The sequence below is a fragment of the Bubalus kerabau genome, chromosome 2, assembly GCF_029407905.1.
Source record: "Bubalus kerabau isolate K-KA32 ecotype Philippines breed swamp buffalo chromosome 2, PCC_UOA_SB_1v2, whole genome shotgun sequence".
In the NCBI taxonomy this organism is placed as follows: domain Eukaryota; kingdom Metazoa; phylum Chordata; class Mammalia; order Artiodactyla; family Bovidae; genus Bubalus; species Bubalus kerabau.
In genome coordinates, this window is record NC_073625.1 from 93,965,210 (window position 1) to 93,990,683 (window position 25,474).

The 25,474-nt window shown below is 37.3% G+C and overlaps 1 long non-coding RNA gene across 2 annotated transcripts in view; it reads left to right on the plus strand.

Annotated features, from left to right (window-relative positions):
* The window catches only part of LOC129643477 (uncharacterized), a 70,304-nt gene extending 46,681 nt beyond the window's left edge, over positions 1-23,623 (plus strand). For both annotated transcript variants that reach the window (XR_008710325.1, XR_008710324.1), the window contains 2 exons: positions 21,022-21,102; positions 23,008-23,623. This is a non-coding gene — a long non-coding RNA (uncharacterized LOC129643477). The remainder of the gene's footprint in view (positions 1-21,021; positions 21,103-23,007) is intronic.
* The last annotated feature ends 1,851 nt before the right edge of the window (positions 23,624-25,474 follow it).

Genomic DNA, 25,474 nt, shown 5'->3' on the forward strand with positions numbered 1-25,474 from the left:
AAAAAAAGAAGAAGAAAAATAAAGAGAGAAAACAAACAAACAAACAAAAACAAACAATGTCACAAAAATTATAAAGAAAATACAGGTACAAAATTGATATCAAATACCAAAAATCATAAATTAAAAATCTAGAGTAGAGTTTGGAATTTCAGATATACAATGTTATATAAAAGAAGAAGAGAAAGAAACAGAGGGACAAAAAAAGTCACAGAAATTATAAAAAAAAAACCTATAGGTACAAAATTGATAACATATACCAAAAAGCTAAAATTAAAAATCTAGAGTAGAGTTTGGAATTTCAAAAATACAATGTTAAAGAAAAGAAGAGGAAAAAAAAAAAAAACAAGGTCAAAAAATTGTAAAAAAAAAATATATGAAGTTTGCTGAAGAAAAAAAATAGGGTCTTTTTTTTTTTGCAAAGTAATAGGTTATAAAAATGAAAATTAAAGGAACAATAGAGGATTTAATTTATTTTTTTAATTAAAAAAAAAAGAAAGAAAGAATGATTGTAAAAATAGTAAAAATATATCTAGGACTTTCTCTGGTATTGTTGTGAGTATTGTGGGTTCAGTTCATTTTTGGCTAGTTCCTTGGTCTGACTTCTATTTCTCAAGATCTATAGGCCCCTTCCTATGTAGTCGGTAGTAACCACAGGGTTTTAATCTATTGCCTGTAGCTCCAAGGCGGTTCCCTCTGTTATAGCTTCTTCTGTTTGCTGGTCTCTTCAGTGTCTGGTTTCCGCCCTGACACAAAGGGGACAGTGGAGGACACTTTTTTTTTTTTTTAGGCTCACTTGTTCAGCCGCGCTGTGGGGAGGGAGGGAGGGATGCTGCAAACAAATAACACTGGCGTGCGCTCACACTGCCTCAGCCACACTGGGTCTGCCCCCGCTCATGGCGCGTGTAGCCTCCCTGCCCACACTGCTCGGGCTCTAGGTTGTTCCGCCGGGAACTATCCGAGGCCGGCCCTGGGCTGCATGCACCTCCCAGGTCCAAGCCACTTGGGTTCAGGCACTCGGGTAGTTCTCAGAGGCACAGACTCGGTTGGGCCTGCGTTTTGTGCTCTTCCCAGGTCCGAGCAGCTCAGGTGATGAGGTGTTTGGCGAGCGCCATTGCTGAGACTTATCGCCTCCCCACCACTCGGTTATCTGGGTGTACAACCGGTGCGCCTTCTCAGGCAGATGTTGACCGTCCAGACCCCCAAGAAGTTTTAGTTAGCAAAGAAGCCTGCTTACAGTTTTATAGATAATGTCTCTCTGGGGCTGCGATTGCCCCCTTCCGGCTCTGGCTGCCTGTCACCAGAGGGGGAAGGTCTGCAGCCGGCTATCTCTGTTCAGTCCTTTGTTCCATGCACGGGCCTGGCGGTGTCTTAGGTTAGGGCTGGCTTTTCGCATGGTAGATATCCCACAGTCTGGTTTGCTAGCCCAAATTATTTCGCTCAGATAGTGCTCAGGGTATTCAGGCCAGGTTCTTACTCTAAGCGATGCAGCCCGCGCTGCGCCTCCCTGCCCAGCCCCCGCTTGCTAATGGCGTGTGCAGGCGTCTGTGCTGCTTCTCCGCTGGGGGAGTTACTGTAGGGCTCGCAATCTGTGGGTTTTAATTGTTTATTTATTTTTTTCTCCCTGTTATGTTGCCCTCTGTGCTTCCAAAGCTCGGCACAGATTCGGCAGTGAGAAGGTTTCCTGGTGTTTGGAAACTTCTCTCTTTTTAAGACTCCCTTCCCGGGACGGAACTCCGTCCCTCCCTCTTTTGTCTCTTTTTTGTCTTTTATATTTTTTCCTAACTCCTTTCGAAGAGTTGAGTTGCTTTTCTGGGTGCCTGATGTCCTCTGCCAGCATTCAGAAGTTGTTTTGTGGAATTTACTCGCGTTTAAATGCTCTTTTGATGAATTTGTGGGGGAGAAAGTGTTCTCCCCATCCTACTCCTCCGCCATCTTGGCTCCTCCCCCTCTAATTTTCTTAAAGAGATCTATAGTCTTTCTCTTTCCATTGTTTTCCTCTATTTCTTTGCATTGATCACTGAGGAAGGCTTTCTTATCTCTCTTTGCTCATTTTGGAACTCTGCATTCAGATGGGTATATCTTTCCTTTTCTCCTTTGCCTTTCACTTCTCTTCTTTTCTCAGCTATTTGTATGGACTCCTCAGATGATCATTTTGCCTTTTTGCATTTATTTTTCTTGGGAATGGTCTTGATCACTGCCTCCTGTACAATGTCACAAACCTCTGTCCATAGTTCTTCAGGGACTCTGTCTATCAAATCTAATCCCTTGAATCTATTTGTCACTTTCACTGTATAATTCTAAGGGATATGATTTAGGTCATCCTTGAATGGTCTAGTGGTTTTCCCCACTTTCTTCAATTTAAGTCTGAATTTGGCAATAAGGAGTTTATGATCTGAGCCACAGTCAGCTCCCGGTCTTATTTTTGCTGCCTATATAGAGCTTCTCCATCTTTAGCTGCAAAGCATAAAACCAATCTGATTTTGGTATTGACCATCTGGTGATGTGTAGAGTCTTTTCTTGTGTTCTTGGAAGAGGGTGTTTACCATAACCAGTGAGTATTCTTAAAAAAACCTTGTTAGTCTTTGCTTGCTTTATTTTGTACTCCAAGGCCAAATTTGCCTGTTACTCCAGGTATCTCTTGACTTCATACTTTTACATTCCCGTCTCCTATAATGAAAAGGACATCTTTTTGGGGTGTTAGTTCTATAAGGTCTTGTATGTCTTCATAAAACTGTTCAACTTCATCTTCTTCAGCACTACTGGTTGAGGCATATACTTGGATTACTGTGATATTATTGGTTTGCCTTGGAAATGAACAAAGATCATTCTGTCATTTTTGAGGTTGCACCCAAGTAGCACATTTTGGACTCTTTTGTTGACTATGATGGCTAGTCCATTTCTTGTAAGGGATTCTTGCCCACAGTAGTAGATATAATGGTCATCTGAGTTAAATTTGCCCATTCCAGTCCATTTTAGTTCACTGATTCCTAAAATGTCAATGTCAACTCTTGTCATCTCCTGTTTGACCACTCTAATTTACCTTGATTCATAGACCTAACATTCCAGGTTCCTACTCAGGGTCAGGAATTTTTAATGATGCTAGGAATGAAAAACATATATGGCTTGGACCCTCTCATCCAGCTATTGAGTTTGTTGGTCTTTCAATCTCCTTTCAAGTGCCTCAGTGACCTAAGAACCATATGTGGAACTACTGGGCCACACATGGACACACTTGTGATGTACTTGGTTTCCCAGGATGGATCTTAATGTCTTGATTTTTAAGAGTAATGTGTTTCAGACTTTTTAATAGTGATGATTTCCATCTATTATTGCCTCTGTTACCAGGGAAACTCACAAAACAATTTGTTTCATGGAAAATTATTTATTATTATAGATTTAGAAAGATCAAAAGTTGTATCTTACTGTCATTTATGTTATAATTTTAGTAGGCATTATTATTGGTTATGGAATAAAGTAAATTCTAATAACTACTACTATATTCTAGTTTTTAAAACAACTGATTTATTTCAAAAAAATAGAGGTATTTTCTACTGGAGTTGGTAAGTTTTTACTTTAAAGGAATCCTGATGTGTCTATATAAATGCTGTGAAATATTTCTCTATTACCTGTTTTTGGCTTGAGAAATATTTACAAATGACTACTATTATGCGTAAAAGTCCCTTGTAGCTCAGATGGTAAAGAATCTGCCTGTAATGCAAGAGACCCAGGTTCAATCCTTGGGACGGGAAGATCCTCTGGAGAAGGAAATGGCAACCCACTCCAGTAATCTTGCCTGGAGAATTCCATGGACAGTGGAGCCTGGAAGCCTACAATCCATGGGATCACAGAGTCAGACATGACTGAGTAACCAGCACTAAGCAGCAAAAGAAAAAAAAAAAAAATCTTGCATTAGTTTGTTTTGTTTTCTGGTTCTTATTTTTTAGACAAAGAGTTACTTCATCACAAGAATTTAGAATCCCCTGCAAAGTGCAGATGTAATTCAGATTATATTACTGCTTGTATTTTAATAATCAAAGAAGAGAATGAAAAAGATGCATAAAAACTTCAAGATAGCAAGTGAATATTTCCTCTGAAGCCATAGAACAACTAATATTGTAGACTGAATAAGTTATATTCATCATTTTCTTGCATTTGTAATTTCACATCAAGCAGAATATTTATGGAATGTCAAAGGTATCAGATATGAGATTTTAAAATATAATATGTTAAATTTGATTGTCTTTTCTTCTTCATCACATATCATTGAATGTTTGTACAGTAATTTAGTATCCAGTAAAAACTCTTAAGAACAATATATTTGTTGTCTAAGGGTTAAACAGAAAGCAACATAAGCATACTGCACTCTTCTAAAAATGTTGTGCTAAAAGATGGGAGACTTTCTGCTGCTGCTAAGTCACTTCAGTCGTGTCCGACTCTGTGCGACCCCACAGACGGGATTCTCCAGGCAAGAATACTGGAGTGGGTTGCCATTTCCTTCTCCAGGGAGACTTTCTACACCCAGCAAAAACAATCAGTTAAATTTAACATGCCCAAACTTTGACCATAATTGTAATATAAATGTTTGTGTAATATAGCAGTCCAGAGATGTGCCTTTCAGACCTCCTTGAACCACAGAAAACCTTACTGGTCAAGGGTCACAGCAGCTGGGGTCTGAGATCCATCTCTGCAGTTGCGGTGAAGCCAATACCAATGGGCTTTCCCCAGCCGATGACTGAATACTGTAGACATCTCTCTTGTAGACATGGTGCTAGAAGGCAGAGGATTCTGTAACAGCCTTGCCAAACGTTTCTCAACCCATTCAGCATACTTCACTGTGGCTTACATTTGCATTGCAGTCTGATGGCAACCCCAGTCTTCTCCAGTTTCCTCCCCATTTCTCCTCATTGCCCCCAAGTTGTCCTCATTTCCTCACAGGCATTTCTCTTAGCTGAATCCTATATGTTTAATCCTATCTTTGTATCTGCAGAGGAGAGTACTTGGTCTAAAATAAGTAGTTAGTATTTTAATATAATTTTACATATATGATCAGTGTGATCATCATAAGAGTTCCATGAAAATGGCAAAAGAATTATTGTTACTCAACAGAGGAAAGCATGAGATGATCCAGTGGTATTCCGGATTTCACATGATTCAAAAATGACAGATCATTGCTAAAAAGCCAATTTCACCAGAGTGACTCTTCAGTCATTAACTCTTTTTTGATATTAATTAAATACAGTTTAACATTGAATTAAATATTTTTTAGTTTCATTTGTTTATTTAATTGGAGGATAATTGTTAGTTTCTGTGGTACAACAATGTGAATCAGCATATGTATGCAAATGTCCTCTCCTTCCTGAGTCTCCTTCCCACCCCCCAGCATCCTACCCCTGTAGATCATCACAGAGCCCCAAACCCTACTTTTCTTTATGTCAGGAGGAGTTTAAATAAATCACTCACAGACACTCACTGATCTTTGAAATGGAAAAATAATTATACAAAGAAAAATACGGATAAAAGAAACAATACAATATTGTATCTAGACATTAAATCAGTCTTTTTCTTATCAATTCTATTCTCTCGTTCAGTTATCTTTATGTAACTGAATGGATTTAATGACATCATATCAATCAACTCAATAATCTTCTTTATAGAACCTGTCACCTTTGATAGTCAAGGTGATGGGGAAGGCTTCACAGGATTAATGACATCTGATAGGCTGTAGAGGGATTAGCATGAATACACATGGAGGGTTCGTGGCAGGGTAGGGGGTACGGGTATCATACAAACAGATATGCATGTGTATAAATATAGTTAGTTTTTATTATAATACTTTGCTTGCTTTTTTTTTTTTTTCTGTTTTATTTTTTAAATTGGGGTATATTAGAGAAGGAAATGGCAACCCACTCCAGCATTCTTGCCTGGAGAATCCCAGGGACAGGGTACCTGGTGGGCTGCCGTCTATGGGGTCGCACAGAGTCAGACACAATTGAAGTGACTTAGCAATATTGCTTTACAATGTTACATTGGTTTCTGCTGTACAGTGAAATGAATCAGCTATAGGCATGTGTATATCCTCTTCCTCTTGAACCTCCCTCCTACGCTGCTCCATCCCAGCCACCTAGATCACTACAGAGCACTGAGCTGAGCTCCCTATGCTATGCTGCATGCTCCCACTAGCTCAATGTTTTACACATGGTAGTGTATATACGTTAATCCCAAACTCCTAATTAACCCCACCCGCCCCCCATATCTACACATCCATACTCCACATCTGTGTCTGTATTCCTGCCCTGCAAATAGGTTCATCTGTACCATTTTCTGGATTTCACATATATGTTAGTATGATATTCGTCTTTCTCTTTATGACTTATTTTGCTCTGTGTTTCAGACTCTAGGTCCATCCACGTCTCTACAAATGATCCAGTTTCATTATTTTTTATGGCTAATATTCCATTACACACACACACACACCCCACATTTTCTTTTCCATTCATTTGTCGATGAACATTTAGGATGTTTACATGTTCTGGCTATTGTGAATAGTGCTGCAGTAAACATTCAGTTACATGTGTCTTTTTCAATTTTTATTTTTAAATTTAAATTTATTTATTTTAATTAGAGGCTAACTACTTTACAATATTGTATTGGTTTTGCCATACATCAACATGAATCTGCCAGGGGTGTACACGTGTTCCCCATCCTGAACCCCCCTCCCACCTCCCTTCCCATACCATCCCTCTGGGTCATCCCAGTGTACCAGCCCCAAGCATCCTGTATCCTGCATCAAACCTGGACTGACGATTCTTTCTTATATGATATTATACATGTTTCAATGCTATTCTCTCAAATCATCACCCCCTCCCCACAGAGTCCAAAAGACTGTTCTATACTTCTGTGTCTCTTTTGCTGTCTCGTAAACAGGGTTATTATTACCATCTTTCTAATTCCATATATATGCTTTAGTATACTGTATTGGTGTTTTTCTTTCTGGCTTACTTCACTTTGTATAATAGGCTCCAGTTTCATCCACCTCATTAGAACTGATTCAAATGTATTCTTTTTAATGGCTGAGTAATACTCCATTGTGTATATGTACCACTACTTTCTTATCCATTCATCTGCTGATGGACATCTAGGTTGCTTCCATGTCCTGGCTATTATAAATAGTGCTGCAATGAACATTGGGGTACATGTGTCTCTTTCCCTTCTGGTTTCCTCAGTGTGTATGCCCAGCAGTGGGATTGCTGGGTTGTATGGCAGGTCTATTTCCAGTTTTTTAAGGAATCTCCACACTGTTCTGCATAGTGGCTGTACTAGTTTGCATTCCCACCAACAGTGTAAGAGGGTTCCCTTTTCTCCACACCCTCTTCAGCATTTATTGCTTGTAGACTTTTGGATCGCAGCCATTCTGACTGGTGTGAAATGGTACCTCATTTGGTTTTGATTTGCATTTCTCTGATAATGAGTGATATTGAGCATCTTTTCCTGTGTTTGTTAGCCATCTGTATGTCTTCTTTGGAGAAATGTCTATTTAGTTCTTTGGCCCATTTTTTGATTGGGTCATTTATTTTCCTGGAATTGAGCTGTAGGAGTTGCTTGTATATTTTTGAGATTAGTTGTTTGTCAGTTGCTTCATTTGCTATTATTTTCTCCCATTCTGAAGGCTGTCTTTTCACCTTGCTTATAGTTTCCTTTGTTGTGCAAAAGCTTTTAATTTTAATTAGGTCCCATTTGTTTATTTTTGCTTTTATTTCCAATATTGTGGGAGGTGGGTCATAGAGGATCCTGCTGTGATTTGTGTCAGAGAGTGTTTTGTCTATGTTCTCCTCTAAGAGTTTTATAGTTTCTGGTCATATGTTTAGATCTTTAATCCATTTTGAGTTTATTTTTGTGTATGGTGTTAGAAAGTGTTCTAGTTTCAATCTTTTACAAGTGGTTGACCAATTTTCCCAGCACGGTTTTCTTAGGGTATATGTACAGCAGTGGAATTGCTGCATCATATAGTAGTTCTATTTTTAGTTTTTTAAAGAACCTCCATACTGTTCTCTATAGTGTCTGTATCAGTTTACATTTCCACCAACAGTGCAAGAGTGTTCTGTTTTCTCCACGCCATTTCCAGCATTTATTGTTTGTAGATTTTCTTTTGATGATGGCTGTTCTGACCACTGTGAGGTGATACCTCATTGTAGTTTTGTAATATATGATGAGCATTTTTCTGTAACCTTAGATGTTCATTGAATATATGTTGTTTTAATCCTCCATGAGAGACAGATGCTTAGAAAGGTTAAGTGTCTGGATCAGACCACGTATACACAAATATGTATCATATTATTTTCATGAATCATTATTAGAATTGGATGCCAGTGCATTCCTGTTCTTCATAATGTCCAAGATACTTCAGCCAGAGCAAATAAAGGATAAAGACAGTTAACTGGGTTATTCAGCCACTTATTATGCAAGATTTATAACTTTGTACCTGTTTATTATAATCAATTTTGGGAAAACACATAAAGATCAATTACAGTGTTTCTTTTGTTGTATTATCCCTCCTTTAGAAGATGTTACAATAGGTGCACTAGTAAGAAATTATTCTCCATCTATTTAAATAACACTTCAAAAGTATTATTCTGTATAAATGTTATTTACCGTAAGGGTCTGAGAGTAATGACTATCTCAGTGAATTCATTAGAACAAAATTAGCAATTGGAAGAAACTGAAAAGTCTATATTTGTCTCCAAAACATCTTGAGAACTACATTTTTTAAGAAATGTATGATGAGAAAATGTGCACTATTCTGAGTCTGCTTTCATTACCTTGTTTAGTCTGAGTTTTACCCACAAGGTGACTGTCATCCTTCAATGTATAATTATGCTTCTTTGAGACAGAAGCTGTGTGAGTTTATCCTGATGTTTCAAGAGCTAGTTTACTTTTCATGGTTCATGCCGTGCTTCCTGGCTGAACATCCCAATCGTGGGTATTAGATGATAGCATTGTGAAGATTGCTGAAATGGTTAGTGAGATGTTTTTCTCAGTATTAAGCTCACTTCAGCTTGTGAGAAATATAATAAAGACCTGGGGTTGTGGCAAGAGTGAAAGCAGAAGGGGAGCTGGCAGAAAAAAGGAAAGGGATGAAGGAGGAGAAAAGAAAGGGTAATCGGTGCAGTTCCACAGCCCAGTGTTCACAGGGACATGTTTCAGTGGTGTCTGTGTCCGTGGTGTTCAGCAGCATGGGTACAATTCTGTCCTAGAAACACAGATAGTTACTATGCCAGTTTTTTCTCTTCCCTATCAAATGTTTCACTGATTCTGAATTCTGTGAACTGTTTAAAGCCATTTTATGCTAAGTTAGTTCAGGCTTGTCTTCTGATTAATGAGAAAATGATTAAGTTTTTCTTCTTAGGTGAGTGGTGTTGGAAGCAGTTTTGCTGTAATGATTGCTGTCAATGTCAATATATGCCCACTTTTCTCCAACCTTCTTTTTCAAGTTGGAATTTGTGCTATAATATATTCGTGATGCCTATATTTGTAGGTATTAATTTCTCCAATGTGACCATAAGAGCTGAGCTAACCATTTATAGATTTAGAAAATGACATAGCTTAGGATAGCTTAATTTTAGTAATATACTTTTGGGGGGGGATGTGTTATTTTATAGCAATCCTTTTTTTGAAAGTTGAGATTTTTCAGTATGGTCATTAATGAAATGTCTTAGTTTTGTCTTGGCTTTCTTTAACATAAGCTTTCAGAAAAGAAAACATTTGACATAGTAGAAAAAGCCAGAAGATAAGAAACTTGGGTCTGGTTACCATAGTGGTAACTGATTGCATGCCTTTAGGCTAGTTCTTACTCCTTAAGCTACTATACTTTGGAGCTAGACCAACTCATCTCCAGGGCTCCTTTCAGCTTTAGAATTTTAAATGTTATTTCTTCCACTTATTCTTAAAAATGTGGGCTGTTAATAAATGGTAATATAAAAAGCGGACAGAGGCATAATATATTGAATAGGTATCAAAGAAGGAACTTGATAGAAGTGATTTTAGGTCCAACTCATTTACCAACTGGCTGAAGAATGGTGTATGAGTCACTTAAAGTTTTTATCAATTTCAGAGTTTTGTTACTAGAGTTGAAATAGATGCTTTAGAGACAAACCAAACACTGTATGAAGCAAAGCCTTCTAAAGCTGGAAGCTATTGATTACTTACTCGGTAAAGGACTTAATATGCCAGCAAATTTGGAAAACTCAGCAGTGGCCACAGGACTGGAAAAGGTCAGTTTTCATTCCAGTCCCAAAGAAAGGCAATGCCAAAGAATGCTCAAATTACTGCACAATTGCACTTATCTCACACGCGAGTAAAGTAATGCTTAAAATTCTCCAAGCCAGGCTTCAGATGTTCAAGCTGGTTTTAGAAAAGGCAGAGGAACCAGAGATCAAATTGCCAACATCTTCTGGATCATGGAAAAAGCAAGAGAGTTCTAGAAAAACATCTATTTCTGCTTTATTAACTATGCCAAAGCCTTTGAGTATGTGGATCACAATAAACTGGTAAATTCTGAAAGAGATGGGAATACCAGACCACCTGGTATTCCAGACCAGAAATGCCTCTTGAGAAACCTGTATGCAGGTCAGGAAGCAACAGTTAGAACTGGACATGGAACAACAGACTGGTTCCAAATAGGAGAAGAAGTACGTTAAGGCTATATATTGTCACCCTGCTTATTTAACTTATGTTCAGAGTGCATCACGAGAAACGCCAGGCTGGATGAAGCACAAGCTGCAATCAAGATTGCTAGGAGAAATAACAATAATTTCAGATATGCAGATGGCACCACCCTTATGGCAGAAAATGAAGAAGAACTAAAGAGCCTCTTGATGAAAGTGAAAAAGGAGAGTGAAAATGTTGGCTTAAAGCTCAACATTCAGAAAATGAAGATCATGGAATCTGGTCCCATCACTTCATGGGAAATAGATGGGGAAACAGTGGAAACAATGGCTGACTTTATTTTTTTGGGCTCCAAAATCACTGCAAATAGTGATTGCAGTCATGAAATTAAAAAACACTTACTCCTTGGAAGGAAAGTTATGACCAACCTAGACAACATATTAAAAAGCAGAGACTACTTTGCCAACAAAGGTCCATCTAGTCAAGGCTACGGTTTTTCCAGTGGTCATGTATGGATGTGAGGTTCATGGGGTCGCAAGGAGTTGGACACGACTGAGCTACTGAACTGAAAAGGACTTAATGTATCTTAGAATTTCACTTGACTCCTACCTCCTATTATCTGTGAATTCTGTGTAAAATTATAAATCACATGAACAAGCACATATTTTATCTTATTGTAGGATGACTTTTGCCTCTTTGCTTTTGGTTTCCTAGAGATGGTCTTTTTTTTTTTTTTTCCTGTTATACTTTTACATGTTCTGACTTGATAATTTTAGTTACAGTTCCCTAAAAATTTCTTCCTCTTACCTCCAAATTGCTCTCATTGCTACTCCTTCTATCTCTAAGCCTCTCTTTTCCTGTGGTCCACTCCACTAATTTCCACCTTCTAGAGTTAAATTCAGTTTTGAATTTACACCTCTTTTTTCCATGGTATCTTTAATCACTATCCTAGTTAATTGTGATACCTGCCTCCACAGACTCCAGGAATTTTTGAGAATTATATTTCTTCACAGCATGTCACAGTTTATGCTGTATTTATTAGATTTTTAAAAATATGTTTCTAATACTTTAATAGCATATTATTCCATATGTATGTACATATTACATACTACTGCATATATAAAAATTGAAGGCAAAAGGAGAAGGAGGCAACAGAGGGTGAGATGGTTGTTAGATAGCTTCACAGACTCAATGGACATGCATTTGAGTAAACTCCAGGAGATACTGGAGGACAGAGGAGCCTGGCATGCTGCAATTCATAGTGTTGCAAAGAGATGCACACAATCCAGTGACTGAACAACATATATAAAACATACCATTATATTCTTATGAACCATGCTTTTAATCTTTTTATTTTGAAGCCATTTTATTTCTAAAATATTTCTAAAAATTAGTAAATTGCAAAAATATTATAGGTACCATTCACCCATTTCTCCTAATGTTCACATATTGTATAATCATAATATGATTATAAAAACTAAGATATTGAATAGGTATAGCTGGATCATTGAAAAAGCAAGAGAGTTCCAGAAAAATATCTATTTCTGCTTTATTGACTATGCCAAAGCCTTTGACTGTGTGGATCACAAGAAACTGTGGGAAATTCTGAAAGAGATGGGAATACCAGACCACCTGACCTGCCTCTTGAGAAATTTGTATGCAGGTCAGGAAGCAACAGTTAGAACTGGACATGGAAAAACTGACTGCTTCCAAATAGGAAAAGGAGTACGTCAAAAGCTGTATATTGTCATCCTGCTTATTTAACTTATATGCAGAGTACATCATGAGAAATGCTGGGCTGGAAGAAGCACCAGCTGGAATCAAGATTGCCAAGAGAAATATCAATAACCTCAGATATGCAGATGACACCACCCTTATGGCAGAAAGTGAAGAGGAACTAAAAAGCTTCTTGATGAAGGTAAAAGAGGAGAGTGAAAAAGTTGGCTTAAAACTCAACATTCAGAAAACTAAGATCATGGCATCTGGTCCCATCACTTCATGGGAAATAGATGGGGAAACAGTGGAAACAGTGTCAGACTTTATTTTTCTGGGCTCCAAAATCACTGCACATGGTGACTGCAGCCATGAAATTAAAAGACACTTACTCCTTGGAAGAAAAGTTATGACCAACCTAGATAGCATATTGAAAAATAGAGACATTACTTTGCCAACAAAGGTCCATCTAGTCAAGACTATGGTTTTTCCAGTGGTCATGTATGGATGTGAGAGTTGGACTGTGAAGAAAGCTGAGCACCGAAGAATTGATGCTTTTGAACTGTGGTGTTGGCGAAGATGCTTGAGAGTCCCTTGGACTGCAAGGAGATCCAACCAGTCCATTCTGAAGGAGATCAGCCCTGGGTGTTCTTTGGAAGGAAGATGCTAAAGCTGAGACTCCAGTACTTTGGCCACTTCATGCGAAAAGTTGACTCATTGGAAAAGACTCTGATGCTGGGAGGGATTGGGGGCAGGAGGAAAAGGGGATTACAGAGGATGAGATGACTGGATGGCATCACTGACTCAATAGACGTGAGTCTGAGTGAACTCCGGGAGTTGGTGATGGACAGGGAGGCCTGGCGTGTTGCGATTCATGGGGTCGCAAAAAGTCCGACACAACTGAGCGACTGAACTGAACTGATAGTTGTATTAGCTAAATTCCAGAGTTTATTTAGATTTTATCATTATTTTAATTAATATATATTTTTTATGTTTCAGGACCCAATCCAGTATTTCACTTTAAATATAGTCATTGCACTGCTTTATTTATTCAATTGTTTATTATATCAGGATAGAATCATGAATATTTATTTTATTAAATAAGTTATTATTCAATACTAATCTTATTTATTTTCAAATTTATCTTTTGAAAAATCTTCCATATTGTTCCTATGACCTTTAGACATGCCCCAATTCTTTCAGGAGTTCTTCCTTCTTTTCTCAAACCAGGTTCCAGATTCACTTTGTTTCTTTTGCTCCAGCTCTGGAATCAGTCGTTTCTCAAAGAAGTCCTAATTCTTACTACAGGATGTTAGTACTTGGAAACCCAGATCTGAGTATTAGGTGTGCTCATTGCCACTCATATATTATTGCTTCTATGCCCTCTCAGTGAACAGGCTAGAAAATATATGCATGGTACTAGCATATGCACATATATAGAAAAATACACACATTTGTGTGTGGATGTGTGTGTGTGTATATATATATATATATATATATTTAAATATATTGTTATTGTTCCATCACTCAGTCATGTCCGACTCTCTGAGACCCCATGGACTGCAGCAGGCCAGGATTCCCTGTCCATCATGTCCCAGAGTTTGCTCAAACTCATGTCCATTCAGCCAGTTATGCCATCCAAACATCTTATTTTTGGTTGTCCCCTTCTCCTGCCTTCAATCTTTCTAAGCATCAGGGTCTTTCCCTAAGAGTTGGCTCTTCCCAACAGTGGCCAAAGTATTGGAGCTTCAATTCAGCATTAGTCCTTTCAATGAACATTCAAGGCTGATTCTTTAGGACTGACTGGTTTGGTTTCCTTGTTGTCCAAGGGACTCTTAAGAATCTTCTCTAAACCACAGTTTGAAAGCATCATTTCTTTGGTGCCTCAGCCTTGTTTAAGGTCCAACTCTCACATCCATATGTGACTACTAGAAAAACCATAGCTTTGACTAGTCAGCCCTTTGCTGGTAAAGTAATATCTCTGCTTTTTAATATGCTTTCTAGGGTTGTCATACCTTTTCTTCCAGGGAGCAAGTGTCTTTTAATTTCTTGGCTGCAGTCACCATCTGCAGTGATTTTGGAGCCCAAGAAAATAAAATCTGTCACTGTTTCCATTGTTTGCCCATCTATTTGCCATGAAATGATGGAACTGAATACCATGATCTTCTTTTTTTGAATGTTGAGTTTTAAGCCAACTTTTTCACTCTTCTCTTTCACCTTCATTGAGATGCTCTTTAGTTCCTCTTCACTTTCTGTCTTAAGAGTGGTGTCATCTGTATATATGAGGTTACTGATATTTCTCCCTGCAATCTTGTTTCCAGCTTTTGCTTCACCTAGCCTGGCTTTTCCCATGATGTACTCTGCAAATAACTTAAGTAAGCAGGGTGACAATATGCAGCCTTGATGTACTCCTTTTCAATCTGGAACCAGTCTGCTGTTCCATGTTTAGTTCTAACTGTTGCTTCTTAACCTGCATCCAGACTTCGCAGGAGGTAAGTAAGGTGGTCTGGTATTTCTATCTCTTAAAGAATTTTTCAGTTTGTTTGATCTACACAGTCAAAAGCTTTAGCATAATCAATGAAGCAGAAGTAGATGTTTTACTGGAATTCTCTTGCTTTTTCAATGATCCAATGGATGTTGGCAATTTAATCTCTAGTTCTTCTGCCTTTTCTAAATCCAGCTTGAACATCTGGAAGTTCTTGATTCATGTACTGTTGAAGCCTAGCTTGGAGAATTTTCAGCATTACTTTGCTAGCATGTGAAATGAATGCAATTGTGTGGTATCTTGAACATTTTTTGACATTATGCTTCTTTGGGATTGGAATGAAAACTGACCTTTTCCAGTCCTGTGGCCACTGTTGAGTTTTCCAAACTTGCTGGCATATTGACTTCAGCACCATCTTTTAGAATTTGAATAGCTCAGCTGGAATTCGTCACTTCCACTAGCTTTGTTCATAATGATACTTCCTAAGGCCCACTTTACTTGCACTCCAGGATCTCTGGCTGGCTCTAGGTGAGTGATCAAACCATCATAGTTATCTGGGTCATTAAGAGCTTTTTTTATGTAGTTCTTCTGTATATTCTTGTCACCTCTTCTTAATATTTTTTGTTTCTGTTAGGTCCATACCATTTCTATCCTTTATTGTACTCATCTTTGCATGAAATATTACCTTGGGTCTCTAATATTCTTGAAGAGATCTCTAGTCTTTCCCATTCTATTGTTTTCTTCTATTTCATTGCATTGTTCACTGAGGAAGGCTTTCTTATCTCTCCTTGCTATTCTTTGGAACTCTGCAATCAAATGGGTATATCTTTCCTTTTGTCTTTTGGCTTTCCCTTCTCTTCTTTTCTCAGCTAATTATAAGGCCTCCTCAGACAACTATTTTGCATTTTTTTTTCTTGAGGATAATTTTGATCACTGCCTCCTATACAATATCATGAGTCTTCAGCCACTCTATCAGATCTAATCGCTTGAATCTATTTGTCTCTTCTACTGTATAATCATAAGGGATTTGATAAAATATTTTTGGGGCATCTCCTGCTTGGCAGGCAGTTTCTTTACCACTGACCCATTTGGGAAACACCCCCTCTTTTACTCTTTAGCCTTATAGTAAAATATTATTTTCTAAATTAATTAGGTTAGATGTCTTATTTCCTTGTAGTCTGGCTGTTACTGATTGGTAACATAGTTAGACTTGATTGTTGTCATTTTCATTCATTTTCTCACTTATCATAGTTGATTTTTATTTTATTTTTGGCCACCACATGCAGCTTATGAGAGTTTAGCTCCTCAACTGGGAACTGAACCCAAGCCCTCAGCAACGAAAGCATAATCTTAACCACAGGAACACCAGAAAATTCCCCATGTTTGATTTTATTTAAGTGACAAATATTAAAACTTACTCATTGTGCTGGACTGTCTATGGGCTATGACAGAGCATGGAGTTATGTATCCATGATCACAATCATGATGTAAACAATTCTAACAAGCCAAAAATTCTCTCATGCTGCCAACTGTTATCTATCCTTCTTCTTATCCCTAACTGCTGGCAACCAGTGATCTGATTTCAGTCCCTATAGGTTTGCCTTTTCTAGAAATTTCATATGAATAGAATCATATAGTATGCAGCTTCTGAGTCTGGCTTCCTTCACTTTTCAAAATGTGTTTAAGATTCATACATGTAGCTGCATTCAACAGTTTATTCTTTTTCATTGTTGAGTATTATTCTGTGTATGGACCTATCATATTTAGCTTCTCCATTTTTGAGGTTGTTTCCACTTCAGAGCTGTTGTGCTCTGCTAAAAAAATTCACATTTTTGTGTGTTTTCTTACATTTTCATTTGTCTTAAGTAAATAGCTAACAGTGAGATTGCTGAGTTGCAGGGTTTTTGTGTGTTAAAGTTTTTAGGAAACAAGAATTGCTTTTCAAAGTTGTTGTACTATTCTGCATTCTGACCAACAGTGGGTAAGCGTTTTAGCTGCTCCACATTCTTGCTAGCTTTTGGTATTTTAACTTTCTTTGATAGTAGTAATTATAATTAATTCATAGTGGTATCATATTGTGCTTTCAATTTGCATATCCCTGACTAATGATATTTAGCATTTTTTCATATGCTTATTTTCCATTTTGTATATTCGGTGGTAAAATGTCTGTTCTCATACTTTCCCCATTTAAATTTTTTCCTTATTTTAGACTTGTTTTTCTTATGGTTATGTTGAGAATTCTTTATATAATTTGGATTCAGTTTTCTTGTGAGAAATGTGATTTGTAAATTTTTATTTTTGGTCGTCACTAGTTTTTTCATTATCTTAAACCATGAATTATGCATACAAGAAAGCTGATAAGACAATGCTCCTAAGTCCTGTTGAAGTAGAGTGTGTACAGAATGAGGGCATATATTGCAAAGTCCCCAATGATATGTGTGTGTTGGCATATGTGTGTTTATGCCAGGAGAGTGATTCAGAGGTTTTCTAAAGTCAAGTCACAAAAGTGATCCACCAAAGGAAAAAAGTCAATTATAAACATCAGCAAGATCAAATTTCAGATGTGTGTGTGTGTGATCAGTCACTCAGTCATGACCAATTCTTTTGTGACCCCATGGACTGTAGCCAGCCAGGCTCTTCTGTACGTGGGATTTCCCAGGAAAGAGTACTGGAGTGGGTTGCCATTTCCTCCTCCAGGGGTCTTCCGGACCCAGGATCGAACTCACATCACCTATGTCTCCTGAATTGGGAGGTGGATTCTTGACCTGTTAATTAAGAGTTGTCCTGGTAACCTGTCTTCTTTCCTGACCCTTCAGAACAGGCTCCTGAATGGGGATGGAGGTAAGGAAATTAAAGGTTGACCCAACCCTAGTGCACCAGCAGCTTTCCCAGGAGTTAAAGTAAGTTTGTATTAGGCAAGAAGAGATGGTTATCAGATGAGACTGAACCTTTAAGTGTAAAAACTTGTGTGCTTTCCTTCTGTAAGTTACTATAGAAATATTTATAATCTGTGCAAGATTCAAAAGCGAATGGAACCATCTTAAGTCTCAAGTAGTGAAGGGAGAAAAAATAATAAAATTTAAAGAAACAGTAGAAGTAAAAATGACTTGCTTTGTGAATACAGGTCATGATTCCTATTTGTTCAGTGTAATTAGTATAATTTCTAGAAAGAATATCACATTCCTTTTTACGTGTTCCTTTGTTAAGGATGTACCATAATTGATTTTACCCCTGCTCTGAGGACATTTAGATTACTTTCAATTTTTATTTGTTAGAGGTAATTCTACATAATTAACTTTATATGTATGTTATTTTAGAGGAGTCTACCTCTCAAGAAATATTCTTAGATATGAAGTTGCTGAGGTAGGCATTGCCAAAATGCTCTGAAATTTTGTGGCAATTTGCATTTCCATCATCAGTGTAACAACTTTTCCATATCTTACAATGAATTATTTGAAATATATTCATTTTATCAGTCTGATAAGTTTTTAAAAGGCAATTTTGTAATTATGCTAACATCAGTCTCATTTTGAGGGAATTAAAATATTTTAATTTAGAGCAGTTATATAAAATTTCCTGTGATACATCTTTCTATATCTTGTCTTTGCATGTCTTCCTTATAATCTTGTTCTTATTAACTTTGATTAGCTCTTTATATATTAGAGAACTGAGTCCTTTGAGGCATGAGTAGCAAAAATTTCCCACTGTGATATTTGTACTTTGATTTTGATAATATGAATTAAGAATTTTAGTTTTTATATAATTTAATTCATCAGGCTGTTATATAATGCTCTGATTCTGGATATAATTATAAAAACCTCTTTAATATGTATGTATATATGTACATACATGTAAATATTTCATAATTTTGTCTAATACTTGGATGTTTTTATTATTTACATTTAACTTTTGCTGCTGCTGCTGCTGCTGCTAAGTCGCTTCAGTCGTGTCCGACTCTGTGCGACCCCATAGACGGCAGCCCACCAGGCTCCCCCATCCCTGGGATTCTCCAGACAAGAACACTGGAGTGGGTTGCCATTTCCTTCTCCAGTGCATGAAAGTGAAAAGTGAAAGTGAAGTCGCTCAGTCGTGTCCAACTCGTAGCGACCCCATGGACTGCAGCCTCCCAGGCTCCTCCGTCCATGGGATTTTCCAGGCAAGAGTACTGGAGTGGGGTGCCATTGCCTTCTCCACAATTAACTTTTAGATTCACTTAAAGTTTGTGTTGCCTAATATGACATATATCTGCCTTTAATTTTTTCAACTATCTGCTCTTTTCCCAAACTATTTCATATATTCATTTTAAATACATTTAATTTTAAATTCATTTCTTATATATTACATTTCCAAATATATTTAGGTGACTTATAGGCTTCCTTGTCTACTCTTCAATTTATGTCTTTATGTATTATTATATATCAGTTACTGTTTATTTTGTATTAAGAATTCATTTATACATATTAATTTTAAGAAAATTCTTATAAGTTTAGTGCAACTTTGTTATCTATTACTCTTATTTTTCAGAAGTTCACAGATAGATCTTGCTTCTCTACATAACTTTTTGAGGTAATAAGTCAGGAATTGAGGCTAAAAGTATTTATGTTTAATACAATGAGTAGCATAATGCCTGATGCCTAAACTATTGTAAGTAAATCATTGAATATTTGAATTAAATTGTAATTGCTTATTTTAAAATTATAGCACTGGCAAACTGGTCTTTCATCTAGGGAAGTAGGTAGGGGATGCCAGTTTGAATTTTTTTGTCCAGATAACATGCAATTTCCAGAGAAGAAAGAAGTAAAGGCATGAAATAGCAGAATCCCACAGGTTTTGTGGTACATTTTTTTTCTTTTCTTTTCTTTTTAATTTTTTTTTCTTCTTATTATTTTTTTTTACTTTACAATATTGTATTGGTTTTGCCATACATCAACATGCATCTGCCATGGGTGTACATGTGTTCCCAATCCTGAACCCCCCTCCCACCTCCCTCTCCATACCATCCCTCTGGGTCATCCCAGTGCACCAGCCCCAAGCTTCCTGTATCCTGCATCGAACCTGGACTGGTGATTCGTTTCTTATATGATATTATACATGTTTTAATGCCATTCTCCCAAATCATCCCCCCGCCTTCCCTCTCCCACAGAGTCCAAAAGACTGTTCTTTACATCTGTGTCTCTTTTGCTGTCTCGCATACACGGTTGTCATTACCATCTTTCTAAATTCCATATATATGCATTATTATACTGTATTGGTGTTTTTCTTTCCGGCTTACTTCACTCTGTATAATAGGCTCCAGTTTCATCCACCTCATTAGAACTGATTCATATGTATTCTTTTTGATAAATGGTTGCAGCAATCGCAAACTTTCTGGAGAAATATGTTAGTTGAATTAATAGATTACTTTGAAACTCATGCAATGCCTTACTAGTAAACTGTCAATAAGCATTTTATCCTATTATACTACTTGTCAAAGGTAAATTCTGAAAGATATTGTTTTGCTGAAATATGCAAACATTTCTCATTTTTCTGGTAACAGGACTATCTTTTACTTTTGAGAATCCTCTTTTCCATCTTCATTTTACATGATTCTTTTGGACTTGATTAAAACCCTACTTCCAGAGTTGGGTATAAAATCCAAGCTTTGTTAATCAACTCCTGACCACTCTCCATAGTGGGCAGTAACTAACATGCTTGACTCAAGGCATGCTATCCTGCAATACTCAACTGAAGTTCTTCTATAGAAACTAAAGGGAGAAATATTTGTTACTTTCACACTATATATTGTGAGAATGTAGGGCTGGGGTGCTGGGGGTCCATCAGATTGCAATAGGTGGTCTGAAAATGAAATGAAAGCACAAAAAATAATAAATCAGCCCAGTGGGAGAGATTATTCTCCAGATGTCATCACTTACACCCCTGAATCCAGCTATGAGTTGAGGTTTCATTTAGGTATGCCAGTAATTTCAATAAAAAATGACAAGTTTGATTTGAATTTTTTTTCATTGCAGCTGAACACCTTGGCTAATACACACCATTCCAATGATTACATTTGAAATAGTTCTCAAGCTATTTTGTTCATGCAGGCTTGTGTATTTATGTGTATATATTTGTGTATGTTTTCTTTATGAAACAGATTGTATTTTTTCCTAAATTTTCAATAGAGTCCTCTGAACATCCTGGCATTGTTACTTGCTTCTGATGGAGTTCCACTAGATACTTGCCAACATCACTTATTTTAAGAAGTATGTATAGATTTTCCTTTTTTACCCCCATGGATTTGCATAAACCTTTCTTATCCCTTACAGCAATTTTAAGAAACATAAAGCTGACAATTCACACCTTAAAATTCAGTGCTGTGAAACATCGCTTTTTGGAGTCAGTTCTCCAGTTGGGCAGAGAATAGACCTAAAATATTCAAAGATTTGTTAAAGCCTCCAGAAAATATATTTAGCAACAGGATTCAGGAAAGTTTATGGAGAAGTAGATAATTTTTCAATCTTTTATAAAGAAACCATCCCTACTACCCTTGGTCCATTATTTGATCTTTCATACATGAGGAAGGTCTAGGGTAATTTAAAAAATACATCAATGTGAAGTTGTACCAAAGATCCTGGCACAAGACCAGTGTTTGGTGTTTTAAAACTTGACAGCAGCTTAGAATACTACCCTGTGACTTATGGTGGTATGAGTTTTACATGTGCGAGTGGTCAGAGATTTTTCAGATTTGTTTTACTATGTTTACTACTGAGGACTAGTTATGCCAGATTATGTTATTGTGATTCATGTTCAGGGGACATGCAATCCGTAGGCTGCAAAGAAAAGAATGGCAAAAATTAAAACTATGGGGTACTTACTAATTTCTAAAAATGCATACAAGACAATTAGGAATATGTGTTAAAATACCATATTTGTTCTGATTTCTGAATCATATAATATTGCTTTCCTGTGACTCTGCCTTGGTGCTCTAGCTCTCTAGGCAAATCATTAATGCCTGTGACAAAGACACATGCAACATCTGCTGTGTTCTTTAAGCCAGTAAAAACAGCCATTAAAAAAAAGGAGATGAAAAATATGAGTGATGATTTACTGTTTTTTCTCCATTATCTTTTGTTTTAAATTTTATTTCCCTTTGGTCTCAGGTGCATTGTTTGCACTCTGGAGTAATCAATTCTATGTCATCAAATGATAAGTGTACACCTGCCAGCTAGCATAGTGAGACTGGAAATATCCACACCCCACATCAAGTGTGCTCTGACAGACACAGTATTAAATCATTGTTGTATCTCAGACCTGCTCCACCAAAGAGGCAGTGATTGCATGGTTCTGTTGTTGAGAAGTATGTTTGTGTGCTTTAGAATTTTTGTATATGCTATTGTCCCCTGAAAGCTTACATAAGATAAACTTACGAGTTAAAGGTTTCTAAAACGTCAGTGTTTTCACACGATTCTCCATGGACTGTTTTACTAATCTTCACTCTTTAATATGTTGTATCACATGTATGGGGATTTAAAGAATAAAAATATCACAAATGAGAAAATAACCACATTCAAAGTGAGATACCTCTGTGATTATTAATTTATCAACTTTTCTGCTTTAGTTTCTTGTGCTACCAAGAATGGGAACACTTTAATAATGGAAGCATGTAGGAATAAGTTGGAATTGCTGCTGCTGCTGCTAAGTCGCTTCAGTCATGTCCGATTCTGTGCGACCCCATAGACGGCAGCCCACCAGGCTCCCCCGTCCCTGGGATTCTCCAGGCAAGAACACTGGAGTGGGTTGCCATTTCCTTCTCCAATGCATGAAAGTGAAAAGTGAAAGTGAAGTCGCTCAGTCGTGTCCGACTCGTAGCGACCCCATGGACTGCAGCCTACCAGGCTCCTCCGTCCATGGGATTTTCCAGGCAAGAGTACTGGAGTGGGGTGCCATTGCCTTCTCCAAAGTTGGAATTGGATGGGCAAAAAATAAATAAATAAATAAATAAAAGCTCTTATCTATGTAAAGCATTAGAACATCTATCTAGTAGGATTTGCCGTCTGCTTCATGTCAGTATGATGCTGGGAGATGGTCCCTGGAAGAGATGTGGTCACAAGCACAAGGAATCCTCATTTACTAATGTGGTTTTGTACTTTTTTGTCCCATTTCCTCAGCTCACCCATTTTCAGTGATTGCTTGCATTCATAAAGAAGAGGTTCATGAAGACTTTCTAAATATTCTGGCTGTGGTAAAAAAAAAAAAAAAAGAAAGCTGACTCTGACTATAAACTAGTAGAAGATTCACCCTCTATGAGTAATCTCTTTAATAAGATTTCTTCATGAAGCTGGCATGGTGACTAATATGAACGGATTCCACAGATTTATCTATACACTAATAGGAATACAAAGGAAATAAGTGAGAGGGACTTTTTTTTTTTCTTGAAGATATTCTTTCTCTAGTCTGCTACCAACAAGCGAAGGACTCATGATCAATGTGGAAGCTCCAAACAAAACAAACAAAAACCAAAGCAACTATAATGTGTTACAGATTAGTTGTTTGTCAGTTGCTTTATTTGCTATTATCTTCTCCCATTCTGAAGGCTGTCTTTTCACCTTGCTAATAGTTTCCTTTGATGTGCAGAAGCTTTTAAGGTTAATTAGGTCCCATTTGTTTATTTTTGCTTTTATTTCCAATATTCTGGGAGGTGGGTCATAGAGGATCCTGCTGTGTTCGATGCACGATACTGGATGCTTGGGGCTGGTGCACTGGGACGACCCAGAGGGATGGAATGGGGAGGGAGGAGGGAGGAGAGTTCAGGATGGGGAACACATGTATACCTGTGGTGGATTCATTTTGATATTTGGCAAAACTAATACAATTATGTAAAGTTTAAAAATAAAATAAAATTAAAAAAAATGTGTTACAGAGAGTAATTTATAGGTGATGGGAAAATTTTTCTTTTTAACCAAGATGGAAAAACTTAAAAAAGATTATTTTATATAATATAGAAGAAAATGCAAACAAGTTATACAGAGAAACAGATTTCGACTTAGTATTAACTAAAGATTTTTTAACAGGATTGCTCAATATAAAAAATAAGTTCCTTGATAAGACTTTTTCAGATGGTGGGTGAATCAGCCTTCAGAGAATGCTACATGGATTTTTATATGAAACTGATTGTTTCTTTCAATAATAAAAGTGCAAATTTCTAATAGTTATTGTTTACCATTTACAAAAACATCACTTCATCATTTTTTTTGTAAGTTAGCTCATTTGACCCTTATAGTTACTTTACTAGTTGTGGAAAGCAGTGCACTGAAGAAAGGAGAGAATGAAGACTGGGGAGAGGTAGGCGCCACCACAAAGCCTGAACCAACTCTGTGGATTCAAGCTGAGGATGGCCCTTTAGGTTTTCCTTATTGATACTACCCCATTGCCTCAAATCACTATTACCCCTGTGTGCATCAGTCAGTCACTAGAAAGGGCTTCTTGGGAATGACTTTTAGGGTACGAGCTTCCTTTAGCTCAGTAATTTTTAGTGGAGCTTCACAACTGGCACATGAGGGAATAAATCCCTCAATCACGAAATGGGCATCTGACCTTGGTTCACAGCCTCCATGACACCAGTGCAATAGCTTAATATCCTACCAAAGTATTTCTAGTCGTGTCCTTTCCATGGACTATCCCAAAGTGAGTTTCTTCAGTGCCCCTTAGTTAAAAGAAATCCTTTTAAATTAACACTATATTTCACTGATGGCTCGTTCTTTATGGTGACATCTCAGGCTGTGTACTATGAGTGTCATGGCCTGAGGAGACTTGGTTAAATTTCATCATTTAACCAAGTTTCCTGCCACACAGTCACTTAACAAACATCTATCAACTCTAAGTGCCGGGTCTCTTTCTAGGCACTAAAAGTGAAAGTGAAGTCACTCAGTCGTGTCCGACTCTTTGCAACCCCATGGACTGTAGCCTGCCAGGCTCCTCCATCCATGGGATTTAGAAAAGATAAAAAAACATTAGGCTTGGAATGTACACTGATGATATTTCTCAAGCAAATGAGTGACAGAGTGGGGAAATAAATAATGAACACTTCTGCTTTTTTTCCTACTTACTGTGAACCAGGCACAGTTGTGAATTCTTTGGATATATTAATGCTTTAAACTCTTGCAAGATTCCCGTGAGACAGATACTGGCGTTAAGGAAGTTAAGAAACTGGAGTCGGGAAGTTAAAGAACTTTCAGTAACAGCCCAGAATACCTGGTGCAGCTGGAATTCAGACTGTCTGCTTCTGAAGTCTGTTCTCTCATCCACATGTAACTAGTAGTGACTATTGTGCTTCCCTGTGCTTATGAAGGATTTCAGATGTCCGGGGCTAGATTTCCACTAGTAGTGAAAATAAGTGGTTTACCAAGAATTATAAATTAGTCATTAGTTTATAATTCCAGGTAAAGAGTTTGCAGAGATTTGATTTTTTGACAGCATCTGAATATCAGTATGTACTTTATTCCATGTGTATCAGTCATTTACCCCTAAAAATATCTGGGCGTGATATTTCTGAAGTGTTCTGATTCCCTCATCTGACACACATGATCATCTTTCGGTGCTGGGATCTGCAAGCCCTTAAGCACCCCAGTGCTGAGG